Source organism: Melanerpes formicivorus, unplaced genomic scaffold, assembly GCF_026170545.1.
Source record: "Melanerpes formicivorus ecotype bairdi unplaced genomic scaffold, bMelFor1.0.p_v2 SCAF_10, whole genome shotgun sequence".
Classification (NCBI taxonomy): domain Eukaryota; kingdom Metazoa; phylum Chordata; class Aves; order Piciformes; family Picidae; genus Melanerpes; species Melanerpes formicivorus.
Window position 1 is genome coordinate 21,466,195 of NW_027142362.1, and position 15,143 is coordinate 21,481,337.

Sequence of the window (15,143 nt, forward strand, 5' to 3'; positions counted from 1 at the left end):
CATGATTGTGACATTTGTGCTGCTATTAAGCAGGCAAAACGACTTAAGCCCTTGTGGTATGGTGACAGATGGTCCAAGTACAAGTACGGTGAAGCTTGGCAGATTGACTACATCACTCTACCACGTTCTCGTTCTGGTAAGCAATACGTGCTTACTATGGTAGAGGCAAACACTGGATGGTTGGAAACTTATCCAGTTCCACATGCAACTGCACGCAACACCATTCTCGGTCTGGAGAGACAAATCCTGTGGAGACATGGAACTCCAGAGAGGATTGAGTCAGACAGCGGAACTCATTGCAAGAACAACCTTGTAAAGAACTGGGCAAAAGAGCACGGTATTGAGTGGATATTCCACATTCCCTACTATGCACCAGCTTCAGGGAAGATTGAACGCTACAACGGTTTGTTGAAGACCACTCTTAAAGCCATGGGGGGTGGATCTTTGAAAAACTGGGAAACCCCAGGAATCCCAGTCCCTGGAGGCAAGAGGGAAAGTCTGGAGGATGGAAGACTCTCTCTTGGTTGATGAGGACTGGGTCAGAGATCATCTGGGCAAACTGAACACTCACAAATCCAGGGGCCATGATGGGGTGCACCTGTGAGTGCTGAGGGAGCTGACTGATGGTGTTGCTGTACCACTCTCCATCATTCTTGAGTGATCAAGGAGGGTGGGAGAGGTGCCTATGGATTGGAAGAAAGCAAATGTCCTGCAGTCTTCAAAAAGGGCAAGAAGGAGGACCCAGGAAAACACAGCCAGTCAGCCTCACCTCCATCCCTCCAAAGGGCATGGAGCAGCTCATTCTGGAGGTCATCTCTAAGCACATGGAAGAAAGGAAGGTTATCAGGAGTGGTCAGCATGGATTCACCCAGAGGAAATCACCCTTGACTGATCTGGTATCTTTCTATGATGGGGTGACCAGCTGGGCAGATGAAGGAAGAGCAGTGGGTGCTGCATACCTTGACTTCAGCAAGGCTGAAGTCACCTCCTGCCATAACACCCTCATAGGCAAGCTCAGGAAGTGTGGGATAGATGAGTGGATGGCGAGATGGATTGAGAACTGTCAATTCAAGAGAGCTCAGAGGGCTGTGCTCAGTGGTGCAGAGTCCAGCTGGAGGCCTGTGGCCAGTGGTGTTCCCCAGGGAACACCACCAGGGATCCAGTCTTGTTCAACATCTTCATCAATGACACGGATGAGGGGATGGAGTCCACCTGCAGCCAATTTGCTGATGATATCAGACTGGGAGGATTGCCTGGCACACCAGAAGGCTGTGCTGCCATTCAGCAAGATCCGGACAGGCTGGAGGGTTGGGTGGGGAGGAATCCAGTGACATTCAACAAGGACAAGTATAGAGTCCTACACCTGGACAAGAATAACCCCCTGCACCAGTACAGGTTAGGGGTTGGTAGTTGACCTGCTGGAAAGCATCTCCGTGGAGAAGGACCTTGGAGTCTTGGTGGGCAGTAAACTGACCATGAGAGAGCAATGTGCCCTTGTGGCCAAGGTGGCCAAGTGTATCGTGGGGTTTGCTAAGAGTGTGGCTGGCAGGTCAAAGGAGCTTCTGCTCCCCGTCTCCTCTGCCCTAGTGAGGTGTCACCTGGAGTGTTGTGTCCAGTTCTGGGCTCCCCAGTTCACAGAATGTTAGGGGTTGAAAGGGACGTCCAGAGATCATTGAGTCCAACCCTCAAGAGAGACAAGGAACTGCTGGAGAGAGACACCAGTGATGAGCTACGAGGATGGTTAAGGGAACAGCATCTCTCTTAGGAGGAAAGGCTGAGAGACCTGGTGCTGTTTAGCCTGGAGAAGAGCAGCCTGAGAGGGGACCCAATCAATGCTTACAAATACCTGAAGGGTGCCAAGAAGATTGGGCCAGTCTCCTTCCAGTGGTGCCCGGTGATAGGATATGGGACAATGGATAGAAAGTGGAGCACAGAAAGTTCCACCACAACATGAGGAAAAACTTCTTTACTTTGAGGGTGACAGAGCCCTGGAGAAGGCTGCCCAGAGAAGCTGTGGAGAGTCCTTCTCTGGAGACTTCCAAAAGGTGCCTGGGTGTGTTCCTGTGTGTCCTGCCCCAGGTGAACACGCTTGGGCAGGGGGATTGAACTAGATCATCTCCAGAGATCCCTTCCAAACACTAATGTTCTATGATTCTTCATCTCAGTTTTCCTTTTGTACCCTCCTGTTTGCTTACTGCAAGCTCTGGCCTTAGGACAACAGAGGAGACCATCAGAGAGAGCACAAACACACACAGGGCACAGCACTGCCACCTCATCCTTGCAACTTGAGGCCATTTCCTCTTGTCATATCACTTGTTTTTAGGCAGAAGAGACCAACATCCACCTCACTCCAGCTTCCTTTCAGGGAGCTGTAGAGAGCACTAAGGTCTCCCCTCAGCCTCTTTTTCTCCACAGTGAGAGAACTGTCCCCACTACTGAACCCTGGGGAGCACCACATGTGAGCAGCCACCAACTGGGTTTAACTCCGTTCACCGCCACTTCTTGGGCCTGGCCATCCAGCCACTGTTTTACCCAGGGAAGCCTCCACCCATCCAAGCCATGAGCAGTTTCTGCAGAAGGATGCTGTGGGAAATCGTGTCAAAGGCTTTACTGAAGCCCAGGTAAACAACACCCACAGCCTTTCCCTCATCCGCTGAGCAGGTCACCTCGTTGTAGAAGGGCATCAAGTTTGTCAAGCAGGTTCTGCCCTTCAGGAACCCATGCTGGCTGTGTCTGATCCCTGGTTGCCCTGCACACACTGCTTAATGGCCCTCAAGGGGATCTGCTCCACGACCTTCCCTGGCACAAAGGTGGGACTGACAGCTCTGTAGTTCCCCACATTCTCCTCCCAGCCCTTCTTGTAGATGGCTGTCACGCTTGCCAATTTGAGGTCACCTGCAAACTACAAGTTGAGGGAAACTTTCTGGCTTAAACCCTGCTGGTCAACACCACAATCTGGATATGGCTGTGGGGCCCAAAAGAGGGAAGGATGCACCTCAGAGGCTCCCAGTTCAGGGATCAGAGGTCAAGGGAGATCCATGATGATTAATGAGAAAAGAGTTGTTGGGGTTTGCAAAAAGGGTAAAGGAGATTTTTCTGGGGACCCAGGGAGAAGTGATGATAAACTGGAGAAAGTTCAGCAGAGGATTCTTAGGTTAGTCATGGGATGGAGGTTCTGGCCTTGTGAGAAGAGGCTGAGGACCCCTGGCTTTCATAAATGGGAGAAAAAAGTCTTGGTGAGGATCTAATAGGAGCCTCCCAGTGTTTACAAGAAGGTTAGTGCCACAGCTGGAGCATGGCACCTGTGGTCAAAACCTGAACAGACAATTGGTGTTTGGCTACAGGAACAAATGCTTTGAGTCCTTGAGGGAGTGAGTCCAGTTATGAAAAGTTCCTTGCTTTTGCTTCAACCTCACCAACAGGCTCTGTCAGCTCAGCCTGCTAGGAACCTGCCTGGGATATCTCACAAAATCTAAGGCTGATGAGTCCTGGCCGACCCAGCCCTGCCCTGGAGTGACTGGGAGCCACCTCCATTCCCAGCAGTGCTGGGCAGGACGGACACTGCTTAAGCCACAGAGAAGAGGGGCTGGGGTTTCTCTGGCTCTTTGGCACCCTGCATGGTGGTAGGGGCAGCCCTCTGAAGGCAGGGAGCAGCAGGGCTGCAGCAGGAAGGAGGACAAAGATGGGCCAGGAGCTGTGGGGAAGCACGGCCCAGCATGGGCAGGGCAAGGCTCACAGGGCCGCTGTGAAAGGCAAGGGCACCAACTGTAGGGTTGGCTGCTCCTGAGAGCAGGTGGGGATGGTGCACTCCAGAAATGGCCGTCAGCAGATCACAGAGCAGCACCACAAAATCTTGGCTGTGATGTTTAACAAGGGACTATGTTGCCCCCATGTTTCAGGGGAAGGCACACCCTGGTCAGATGGACTGGCACATACATAGGAAGGGGCAGCTGGCGCTGCCATCATTCACAACAGCGGCAGGGAGAGGGGGGTGACTGGGAGAGAAGTGGTGCCCCTGGCTGCCTGCTCAGCATGTCCAGGCCAAGGGACCTGTCTGCAGAAGTGGAGGGCAGGGCCCCTGTCATTGCTTAGTCAGGGTAAAAGGACTCCCTCTGCTGTTGACTACAGCTGCCTGCTGTGGTCGGCCATATGGAAGTGACAGGATTTCTGCTGAGGGGTTTGCTGTGGGGAACAGGGATGTGATCCACTCGGTGCCAGCTGCGATGGGGATTCATCAACTCCATTATCAGCCACCAACAGCGGTAGCTGCACAAGGCAGGTGTTACCCAGGAACAGATAATGAGTGGATAATAATGTGGCAGGGAAATTCACAGCTAGCCCAGGACCCAGGGTAAAGAACTACAAGAGTGAATCTACACCGCTGTGCCCGGAGCACGTGGAATTCAGTTCCATGTGCAGTGCTTGTGCCCTTCCAAAGTTCAGGCACCACGCGCTGGACCGACGGCTCAGAGCCACACACAGCTCCTGAACGGCAGCCAGCCCGGCGGCAGCCAGTTTTCTGTGGCTAGAAATGACAGGGCACAGGGTGACACGCTGGAAGAGCTGCCCAAGGCATGGAGACCTCTGAGACAGTGACAGTATTCAGAACTGGATGTGACAAGATCTAGAGGCTACTTGGTCAAGAAAACCCTCAGAGGTCCCTTCCAACCTTGATTGTGCTCAGGCGCATTGAGTCTGCTGGGCAGCCACAGAAAGCAGATGCTGTGGAACATGGCAGCAGTGTAAGACCACACAGAAGGCCCAGCTGATCCAGGAATAGTGAGACTGCTGTCAGAGGGAAAGGCAGGCAACGTCTTGGGTAGAAAGCGGCAGCACAAGTTTGCATTGAGTCCCCAGTGGCTTCACAAGTGGTACTAAAATGCGTGGCAATGGCCTTTGATAAAGCAGCATTTGGGTCTCACGAGGTTATGAGCTTTGGTATCCCTGGCGCACATGAGGCTGGGTCATTGTGTCCATTGAATTCCACTCATATTTCCCTGCAGCTCAGGGGTTTCCCTGACTCTTCCACAGCATGATGACTCCCAGGTGCTCTGAGAGATTGATCCAATCTCCCTTTGAAATGCATGGAATGGGTCCCTCCAAGCCTGACCCCACAAAAACAGCCAGGAGCTTTTGGCTGCCTGCCCTGTGCCGCTCCTCCAAACAAGGCCACACAGGCCTCTGGCTCCTGGGCTGGACTTGCCGATCCAAACAGAGCAGTCTGGGCGTGGGTCTCTGCCAGGGAAGGGCACAGGCAGCTCTTTGATCACAAATCCAAATCCTTCACATCCATCTCCGGACTTTACTCCCTGGGATAGCACTGGGATCTGCTCACCAGTGCTGCCAACATCCCTCCCTCCATAGCACTGGGATCTGCTCACCAGTGCTGCCAACATCCCTCCCTCCATAGCACCGGGATCTGCTCACCAGTGCTGACAACATCCCACTCACCTTCTGGTGACCCACTTGTGGGCCTAGGAGGCTCAGCTGGTAGAGTGGGGCCCAGACCTCAAGCCACTGTTCAGGTGAATACATGGTTGGGATGGGACATCCTGAAAGGTCCTTTGATGAAGGGGGAGGGGAAGGGTCATCGCCCTGCCCTTGGCACCACAGAGGAGACATCTGGATCAGTGTGCCCCATTTTGTGTCCCAGGGACAAGAGAGCTGGTGATGATTTCTCATGCAGAGAAAGTGGCAGAGGAGCAGGCAGAAGGGAAGGCTGGAGCACAGGGCATAGGGAAGGAGGTCAAGGTTTGTGGAGCCTGGTATATAGACGTGTGAGGTGGGGAGGACTGCAGGGCACTGGTGTCTCCCACCAGCTGCAGGAGGTTATGGAAAGAATGGAGTCACTCTCCTGAGAGGAGCACTGCGAAAGGAGCAAGAGGAGCCACTCAAAGTTGCAGCAAGCCAGCACCAGCTCTCACTTTGGGAAAAGAAGAGACTCCTTGTGCTGAGCACATGCACAGAGGGCTGCATTGTTCTGCATCAGGAGGTGGTGCAGTCTTGACCTTCTGCCTGAACTTACTCACTGTGCCTTGTGTGCCTACAATGACCCATGGGCAGAGAGGTCTCTCAGTGTCCGCCTGAGTGCTGGGGTGCGAAGCACTTGAGAGCTGGCTTGGGAGGCCCTTCCTGGCTCAGTTTCACTGTGGCTGCTGTCCATGAAGAGGGCAATGTGACCAAGGCAATCCTTGTGACCCAAACCCACTTAAAACTGTGGTGCACACTCACCTGAGACCCCAGAGGGAACTGGTGTTCTGGAGCAGGACATTTGTTGGATTCTGGACCTGACAGGAAGGCCTGGAACATCTGCTTGGGAAAAGGGTACAGCAAAGGGCAAGGAGTCCAGGGAAGTGGTGGAGTGCCATGAGCACAACTTCCTGCAAGGAAGAAGAATGACTCAAGCAGAGGAGAGGCACTGCTGGACCTCTTCTTGACTAGTGCAGAAAAACTTAGCAGGGAGGTTAAGAGTGAAGGCAGCCTTGGAGCAGCAGTCATGGCCTTGGGAAATTTTGAATCTTGATGGATACAGGATGGGTAAAAGAAGGGCTGGACCCAAAATGTCTAAAAGGCAAAACTTTGTGTGGGATCTACTTGAAACTGACACCAGGGATAAAGGAAGACAATGCCATGGCAGGACAGCAGCAGCATAAGGTGGCAGAGCAGCCCCAGGTGCTTCAGGAAGGGGGTTGACACGTGTGGAAATGCCCTGAACGAAAGCAACATTTTGGCAGGAATGAGGCTGTGAGCTCTGGCATCCCTGGCACGCTTGAGGCCAGGCCACCATGGCCACTGAAGTGCACAGCAGCTGTGACACTCAGTGTTTGCCTGCAGCTCAGGGTTTTTCCCAACTCTTCCACATCACGATGACTCCCAGGTGCTCTGGGAGATGGATTCGATGTCCCTTTGAAATGGGAACTTCCATAATGAAGCTCATCCTTGACCCAGCCAAAGAGAGCCAGGAGCTTTTGGCTGTGTGCCCTCTGCCTCTGGCCTCTGGGCTGACCTTGCTGATCCAAACAGGGTAGTTTGGGGGTGGGTCTGTGCCAGGGAAGGACACAGGCAGCTCTGCAGCTCTTTGATCATCCTCCCACGCACTGCTTTGCTCTTTTCTCTGTGGTTCTCCACTTCCCAAGCTGAGCCCACACATCTGGTTGGAAGAAGTGAAAGAGCCTGAAGAGGTCATCAAGGAACTTGGCAATGGAGATGCCATGGAGAGGGCACGTGAAGGACACCTGCCTGAGCCTCTGTTCTGCTCTTTGTTGTTCTGAAGGTGCCCTTGTCCGCTGGACTTGTGGGCTTGTAGAAGAGCCTGGGGAGTGCAGGGCCCTCGTGCACCTGACTCCTGCCCAGAAGGGGCTTCCCACCAGCCCACAATGGCCCTTCCTTGCAGTCGAGCTTTGGCACAAGCCTCGAGCTGTCAGTCTCTTATCTCCTGTATGCTTACAGTGAGCACAGGGAGAGAAAATCACCACGCTCAGAATGAGAGAAAGAAATGGTGGTTCTTGACGTGGCAGTGTATGGGACTTAGGAAATCTCTTTTCTACCCAGTTAAGAAGCAAGCCCTGAATAAAGGAGCTTCCAAAATCCCTTTGCTGCTCACAGGCCATTCCCCAGCAGAGAGAAGTTCCAGTCCCCTACAAGAACCATCAGGGCAACAGGGTCAGCATTTCTGCACTAGCTGAATGAAGGCAGGAGCCCTGTACACTACAGCTGCTGAACCTCCAAGCAGAGTTTGGGTTACAAAAGAATTCAACATCTCCACAGAGATCTTGCTCTCAGGATGTTGGATGTTTGGACCTCTCAGGATGTTGGATGTTGTGGTGGACCTTTGAAAACTCAATAAAACTATTCAATGAATCCCCAAATGGTAAGGGTTAGAAGGGACCTCTGGAGATCATTGAGTCCAACCTCCCTGCCAGAGAAGGGTCACCCAGGGCCGGCCCCACAGGAACACATCCGGGTGCGTTTTGAAAGTCCTCAGAGAAGGAGATCCCACAACTGGTCTGGGCAGCCTGCTCCAGGGCTCCAGCACCCTCAGCCCAAAGAAATTTCTCCTCATGTTGAGATGGAACCTCCTGCATTGCAGATTGCATCCCTTGTCCTATCACTGGGCATCACTGAAAAGAGCCTGGCACCATGTTACTGAAAGGCCCCATACTACCTTCAGCTGCCAGTTATGCAGAACATCCTGGATTGCTTCAGTCAAAGTTGAAGTCAGTGTCTTGATGTATACATAGAGCCCAACAATGAGCAGAGTCCCTCAGGGGTCTGCATAAGGGTCAGCATGATTTAGCATCTTTGGACATGGGATTGAGGGCACAACCAGCAACTTTGTGGATGACAGCACTGGAGCGGTGTGGCTGATACTCCAGAGGGAAGGGATGCCAAGCAGAGGCAACTCGACAGGCTAGAGAGGTGCTCATCAGAAAACACCATGAAGTGAAGAGGGTCCAAGGTCCTGCATGTGGGTCAGGGCAATCCCAAAGACAAATTCAGACTGAGGCATAAGTGGATTGAGGCTAGTTCAGAACACGAATTCTGGGAAGCAAAATCTCCAGGTGGTATGAAGTAGCAAAACATTGCAGGTGAAAGAGGCAAGGGCTCAATCAGCAGCGGGGCCTCTGCCAGCAACAGCTCCGAGGTGTTCTGATGCTTCACGCACAAGGAATGTTTGTGGCCCTGCAGGCATCAGGGACATAGCATAAAAGCCTGAGCTGCTCCTGGCTCCACATCCTCCTCTCTTACCTCCATTTCCACGAGGAACGAGGTAAGCCTGAGCCTGCTCCATGCCTGCCTGTGTGGGCTGAGCTGCTGCCAAGGTGGCTGCTGAGGCTGATGCCTGGGCCAGCTTAGCTCGGCCCATGTCTGCAAGTGTAGAAGGGCTGTCACCTCTCTCCCTTTTGGTGGTGGTGTCTAGGAAGATCTGGGAAGAGGGGGGTCCTTTTGGTCAGAAGGGGATCAATGTGCTCAGCTCAGAGAGCTCTGCCCACCAGAATTTGTGCTTTAAGCAGGAGGCATGGCCCTGGGTGAGCTGTGGCAGTGTCCCTGCTCACTGCAGGGCAAGCTGACTTTTGAGGGTCCCTTGCAACCCAATGCAGTCTGTGGAAATGGGAATGTTCCCTGGCCAAATGGTGACTTCCGAGACAGCAGCCCCTGTGTGCTGGGAGCATTGTGTCAATCTTCAGCTGTGCTGTTGCTCTGGGCAATGCAGCAGGAGGTTCTGCTGGAATCGGCAGGCACTTGGGCACCTCTTTGCTCCTCGTGCTTCAGATGCAGCCTGCAGGCCAGGTGTGGCACCTGTTGCATGTGCTGACAAGATCAGCTGCAGGCCCTGCCTGGACGTGGAGCTAGAAATGGAGGGGAATGGCAGCAAGGCGGTGTTGAGATCCACGGTTCCTCTGCGCTCTGTGTTTCAGCTTTGCCTCCCTTGCCAAGAGATGTCTTGCTTCAGACCCTGTCCTCCATGCTCCTGTGGCACCTGTGGCCCAACCCCGCTGGCAAGCAGCTGCAGTGAGCCCTGCATCGTCCGCTGCGCCGACTCCACGGTGGCCATCGAGGCTTCGCCGGTGGTGGTGACCCTGCCGGGCCCCATCCTCACCTCTTTCCCGCAGAACACAGCTGTGGGCTCCTCTCTGTCAGCTGCTGTGGGCAGCTCGCTCAGCACCGGGGGCGTTCCCATCTCTTCTGGCAGCTCCTTTGGTCTGGGCGGCTCAGGGCTGTGCCTGCCTGTCCCCCGCTGCAATCTCAACTGCTGAAGCTGCCTCCTCATGCCCTTTGGAGGAGGGAGGAAGGAAGAGCAGGACTGCACAGCCCTGGCATGGCCACAGCCTGCAGATGGGCTGGGTGTCCCCATGCAACCTGACAGCAGGGGCCTGTGCCCACTGCTGCCCCTGTCTGCGCGGCCAGCCTGGCTGTGCCTCCTCTGGCTCTGCTTTGCTCTGAGCTCCTGGAGAAAGGGCTCTTTCTCCTCTGCTTTGCTGAACCTGCTGCTGCTGCGGGGAGGCTGCTGGAGTCAGGGAGTGCTCTGGGGAGCTGGGCTTGCCAGCAGGATGAGCAGAATGGATAAAGGCAAGCTCTTAGTGTGGAGCCTGTCCTTGGGAAATGGGCCGTTCTCTGTGCCTCCCTGAAGCCTGCAGAAGTCGCTCTTGCTTTCTGTTCTGTGCCTCTGCGTTTGCTCCCTCCCATTAAAGACTTTGTGCGGCATAGCTGGAGACTCCTGGTGGTTTGTGCTCCTCCTCCCTCACTTGGGCAAGTGCTTTGTAAGAAAGAGCACTGCCTTCTCTCCTGATCTTCCCACCAGCTGTGGACAGAGCTCCCTGAGCTGATGTCACAGCAGCAGAAATGAGCAAGCAGGCAAGAGAAGGGCTAAAAAGCCTCAGGAGAATGGAGCGTCGGTCCATACCATAGAGATACCTGAAGGAAGTCTCAGGGAAGAAGGAAACTTACAATTCATGGAAGAAGGGATTTGTCACTTGGGAGAACTATAGAGGAGCTGTCAGGGCATGTAGGAAGGCCACAAGGAAGGCCAAAGCACTCTTGGCATGGAATCTGGCAAAGGAAGTAAAAGAGAAGAAGAAGAGCTCCTTCAAATCTATCTGTAGGCAAAGGAAGAACAGGGAAGGTGTGGGCCCAGTGCTGAATGAGGAGGCAGCCCTGAGAGCTGAGCATGCAGAGAAGGCAGAGCTGCTGAGTGCCTTCTTTGCTTCAGTCTGTACACCTAAGGCTGAACTGCCCTATGCACTCCAGACCCTGGATGAAGGAGAGGAAGCCTGGAGGAGGGAATGCTCCCCACTGGTCAGTGAAGCCTGGGTTCAGTTACACAAATGGAATCCTCACCAGTCCATGGGCCCTGATGAGGTGCACCCAAGAGTGCTGGGAGAGCTGCCTGATGTTGTCGCTCTACCACTCTCCGTCATTTCTGACAAATCCTGGCAGACAGGAACGGTGCTGAGGACTGGAGGAGAGACAATGTCACTCCAGGCTTCAAAACACCCAAGAAAGAGCTTCCTGGAAACTACAGACCAGTCAGCCTGACCTCCATCCCTGGAGCAGCTCCTTCTGGAGGGCGTCTCAAGGCATTTGGAAGAGTAGAAGGTGATGAGGAGTAGTCAGCATGGATTCCCCAAGGGGAAATCCTGCTTGACTAACCTGATAGCATTCTATGATGCCATAACTGAGTGGGGAGATGCAGGGAGAGCAGTGGATGTGGTCTACCTTGACCTTAGCCAGGCCTTTGACACCGTCTCCCATGACATCCCAGTGAGCAAGCTCAGGAAGTGTGGAATGGAGGAGCAGACAATGAGGTGGATAAGGAACTGGTTACAAGATAGAGTGGTGATCAATGGTGCCAGGTCCAGGTGAAGTGAGTGGACCAGTGGAATCCCCCAAGGATCAGTGCTGGGACCAGTGCTGTTCAACATCTTCACTGATGTGCCACTACACTGATGAGGGAACAGAGAGGCAGGCAGACAGACAGAGTCTGCTCAGCAAGGTTGCAGATGACACCAAACTGGGAGGCTCTGAGCTTCTGCAGTGAAATCTTCAGGGGTGTCTGATGCTTCCACCCAGGCAGACCTGGTATGGAGAGGGGCTTCAGTACCCAACACGTGTCCTGAGCCTTATCTCAGAAATAAGGAAGGGTCCTGCAGAAGTTGTACCTGGATTGATGATTTTTTACATCCGGAGGCCGAGCTGCAGGAAACAGTTAAAGGGGTTCCAAGGATTAGTTAATAAGAAACAGTTAAAAATATGGGAAGAGCCGAGCCTGGGACAGGCAGATTGCACCAGAGTCACGTCCGTAGTTACAAACAACACAGGGAATGAGCTGCCTTGGACCCTGGTAAGCCACAAACCCAGGGCTCAGCCAGAGTCTCCACCCTCCAGCCTTACAGGCAGTGACAGAGCGGATGCAATAATAACTATGGGCCACCCTGGCCAAGGTACACAAGGAGTAACTGTACCAGCGGCACACAATGAGCATGGCAAAGAGAAACCTTTTGCCAGCAGTGGGTGATTCTCTGCTAGAGGGCACCAAGGTGCCCACCTGTCAGCGTGACATGCAGTGATGGGCACTGTGCTGCCTTCATGGGGCTAAGGTTGACGGTGGTGCTGAGTTCTCTGTTCCTCTTTCACTTGGGGACGAATGACACCACAACCCAAAACCTGGGCAGAATCAAAAAACAGTCTGGGGCAATAAGTGAAAAATGTTGGGGCCTAAGTCATCTTTTCCTCTGCTTTATCAGTTGGAGACATGGGGCAGCCAGGAATGGCTGTATAAAGCATCACCCTCTGGCTACATGGCCAGCACTGTTGTGGGGGTCTTGGGCTTTAAAACAATGGGACATTCTTTGCTGGCCACAACCCATTAGACAGAGATGGGGTCCATATGCCTAGCAGGGGCAAGAGGATCTTTGGCAAGTTAGCCAACTTAGTTAAACAGACTTTAAATTGAAGAACTGGTAGGTTGGGAGCCAAAATGGTAATACTCAAGCAACAAGGTGCCTCCCACTCTGGGATGTCCTCCAGCACCTGCAGACAACAGCTGGAGCAGTCAGTGAGAAAGTTCCCATGCAGGGTTCTGGGCAGCAGAAGGGGAAAGCAAGGCTCTTGGTCTTCCCACAGAAGGCACAGTGCCAGCTTTCCAGGGAGGCATATTTCCTGCTCGGGAAGGGGGGTCCAGGATGGGCAAAAGGCCTAAATCACCTTTTCAGACAGGTCACAGCACAAGTAATGCCACGCACTGGAACCCTCTTTACTGTGTGGACATTCAACTCTAGGAAGCATTTGTCCAGCAAGCACTGTAGAATCTCCATCCTTGGAGACACCTGACATCTGACCAGAGAAGGCCCTGAACAACCTCCTCTCCTAAGGATCCTGCTTTGAGGCAGGGGTGGGTGGGTGATCTCAGGTCTGCTGTTGCATAATTGTCTGAGGCACTGCCAGGTCTCCTGAGCCTCGAGCAGCCCTCAAGCAAAATGGAGCAGGGATCGGTGCTCAGGAAAGCTGCAGGGGTTTGTGGGTCACAGGGCATAAGAGGGGTCGCTGACACCATTCCCATGGGAGGGAACACAGGGAAGTAAGACTGGAGTGCATTGAAGGATTGCGCCACCAGCAAAGGTGTTAAAGTGAAGCTTGCTGACCCCTGCCCAAGAAGAGTCAAAAGCATCAGGTCCCACTGAGATTTGAACTCAGATTGCTGGATTCAGAGTCCAGAGTGCTCACCATTACACCATGGGACCTGCTGGGGCAGTCTTTTCAGCATTGCACCTCACACAACAGTCATGGCACACAGATTGTTGGCTTCATATTTACAGTTGTCTTCCTTTCTGCTGCTGGTCCCCTTCACCCCCACAGTGGACAACCTCCATCTGCCTGGCTAAAGCATTGCCTCTCCTCTCTCTCACCTTCTAGCTCAGTTGAAGCAGCCACTAACAGTCTGAGACACAGTCTCAGGCTGCGCCAGGGGAGGTTCAGGCTGGATATTAGGAAGAAGTTCTATACAGAGAGTGATTGCGCTATGGAATGGGTTGCCCGGGGAGGTGGTGGAGTTGCCGTCATTGAAGGTGTTCAGGAGGAGACTTGATGGGGTGCTTGGTGCCATGGGTTAGCTGTTTGGGTGGGTTGGATTGGTTGATGGGTTGGACGCGATGATCTTGAAGGTCTCTTCCAACCTGGTTTGGTTTATTCTAAATAAAAATAAATTCTATTCTCTAACCTCCAGCCTTACTTCTGGTTGCACTCCTGCACTTTGGGACACTTTACCAGCTGCAGTGGGCAGACAGAGATCACCCAGAGCTCCCTGGCATCGGGCAGCTGCTGCTCACACCAGGCTAGCTCATACAGGACGCCAGGCCACTCCTAGGTCCCACATTCCTGAACTCTTTCTGGCTGAGGACAGCTCTTGGACAGCTAGAGAGCCACCTTCACACAGCAGAAGCCCCCTCACCTTCCCTTCTCCAGGCTGAACAAACCTAGCTCCTTCATGATCTCTCTCAGTCATCACAGGCTCTGGCCTTGTCAGCAGAGCCTGAGGACCCAAGGCTTGCTGAGACCGGATGGGGATGGGTGGGAGAGATCTGATAGGAGCCTCCCAGTGCCTCCCAGGAGGTTGCTGCAGCGGCTGGAGGGTGAGAGCTATGGCCAATAATTGAACAGGCCCTGTGTGGCTGACTCCAGGTGCAAAAGTGATCACCCTAATGGTGCCCATGAGCGGGAGCAGGGGTGCAGAGAGCCTGTGGAAAGGCTGCTCATAAGGCCTTTTATGGCCCAAAAGGGCAAAGCTTGATCAGCTGGTGTGAGGCTGCTTGAAGCAGAAGGATGCACTCTCTGAGTCTCTGAAATGCCTTCCAAACAGAAGGGTTCGTGGGAGGCAAAGTAGCAGCAGGGAGAGAGGACTGTGTGAATGAATGCTTGAAGGATGTCCAGGGAGAGGCCATTGGTGTGAGAGGCCACAGAGAGGGCTCTCTCTGTGTAGAATTTCTTCCTAACATCCAGTCTAAACGTCCCCTGGCACAGCTTGAGACTGTGTCCTCTTGTTCTGCTGCTGGGTGCCTGGGAGAAGAGACCAGACCCTGCCGGTCTATAACCTCCTTTCAGATAGTGGTGGACCTTTGAAAACTCAATAAAACTATCCACAGAGTTGCAAACATGGTAAGGGTTAGAAGGGACCTCTGGAGATCATTCAGTCCAGCCCCACTGCCAGAGCAGGGTCACCCAAGGCAGGCCCCACAGGAACACATCCAGGTGCGTTTTGAAAGTCCCCAGAGAAGGAGATCCCACAACCGCTCTGGGCAGCCTGCTCCAGGGCTCCAGCACCCTCAGCCCAAAGAAATTTCTCCTCATGTTGAGATCCCTTGTCCTATCACTGGGCATCGCTGAAAAGAGCCTGGCACCATGTTACTGAAAGGCCCCATACTACCTTCAGCTGCCAGTTATGCAGAACGGCCTGGATGGTTTCAGTCAAAGTTGAAGTCAGTGTCTTGATGTCCATGTAGAGCCCCACAATGAGCAGAGTCCCTCAGGGGCCTGCATAAGGGTCAGCATGGTTTAGCATCTTTGGACATGGGATTGAGGGCACAACCAGCAACTTTGTGGATGACAGCACTGGAGTGGTGTGGCTGATACTCCAGAGGGAAGGGAAG

The 15,143-nt window shown here is 53.5% G+C and overlaps 1 non-coding gene across 1 annotated transcript; it reads right to left on the reverse strand.

Moving 5' to 3' along the window:
• Nucleotides 1-13,169: 13,169 nt before the first annotated feature.
• Nucleotides 13,170-13,241, reverse strand: TRNAQ-CUG (transfer RNA glutamine (anticodon CUG)). Its single transcript has one exon. It is a non-coding gene; the product is annotated as a tRNA-Gln (tRNA).
• Between the last annotated feature and the right edge of the window lie 1,902 nt (nt 13,242-15,143).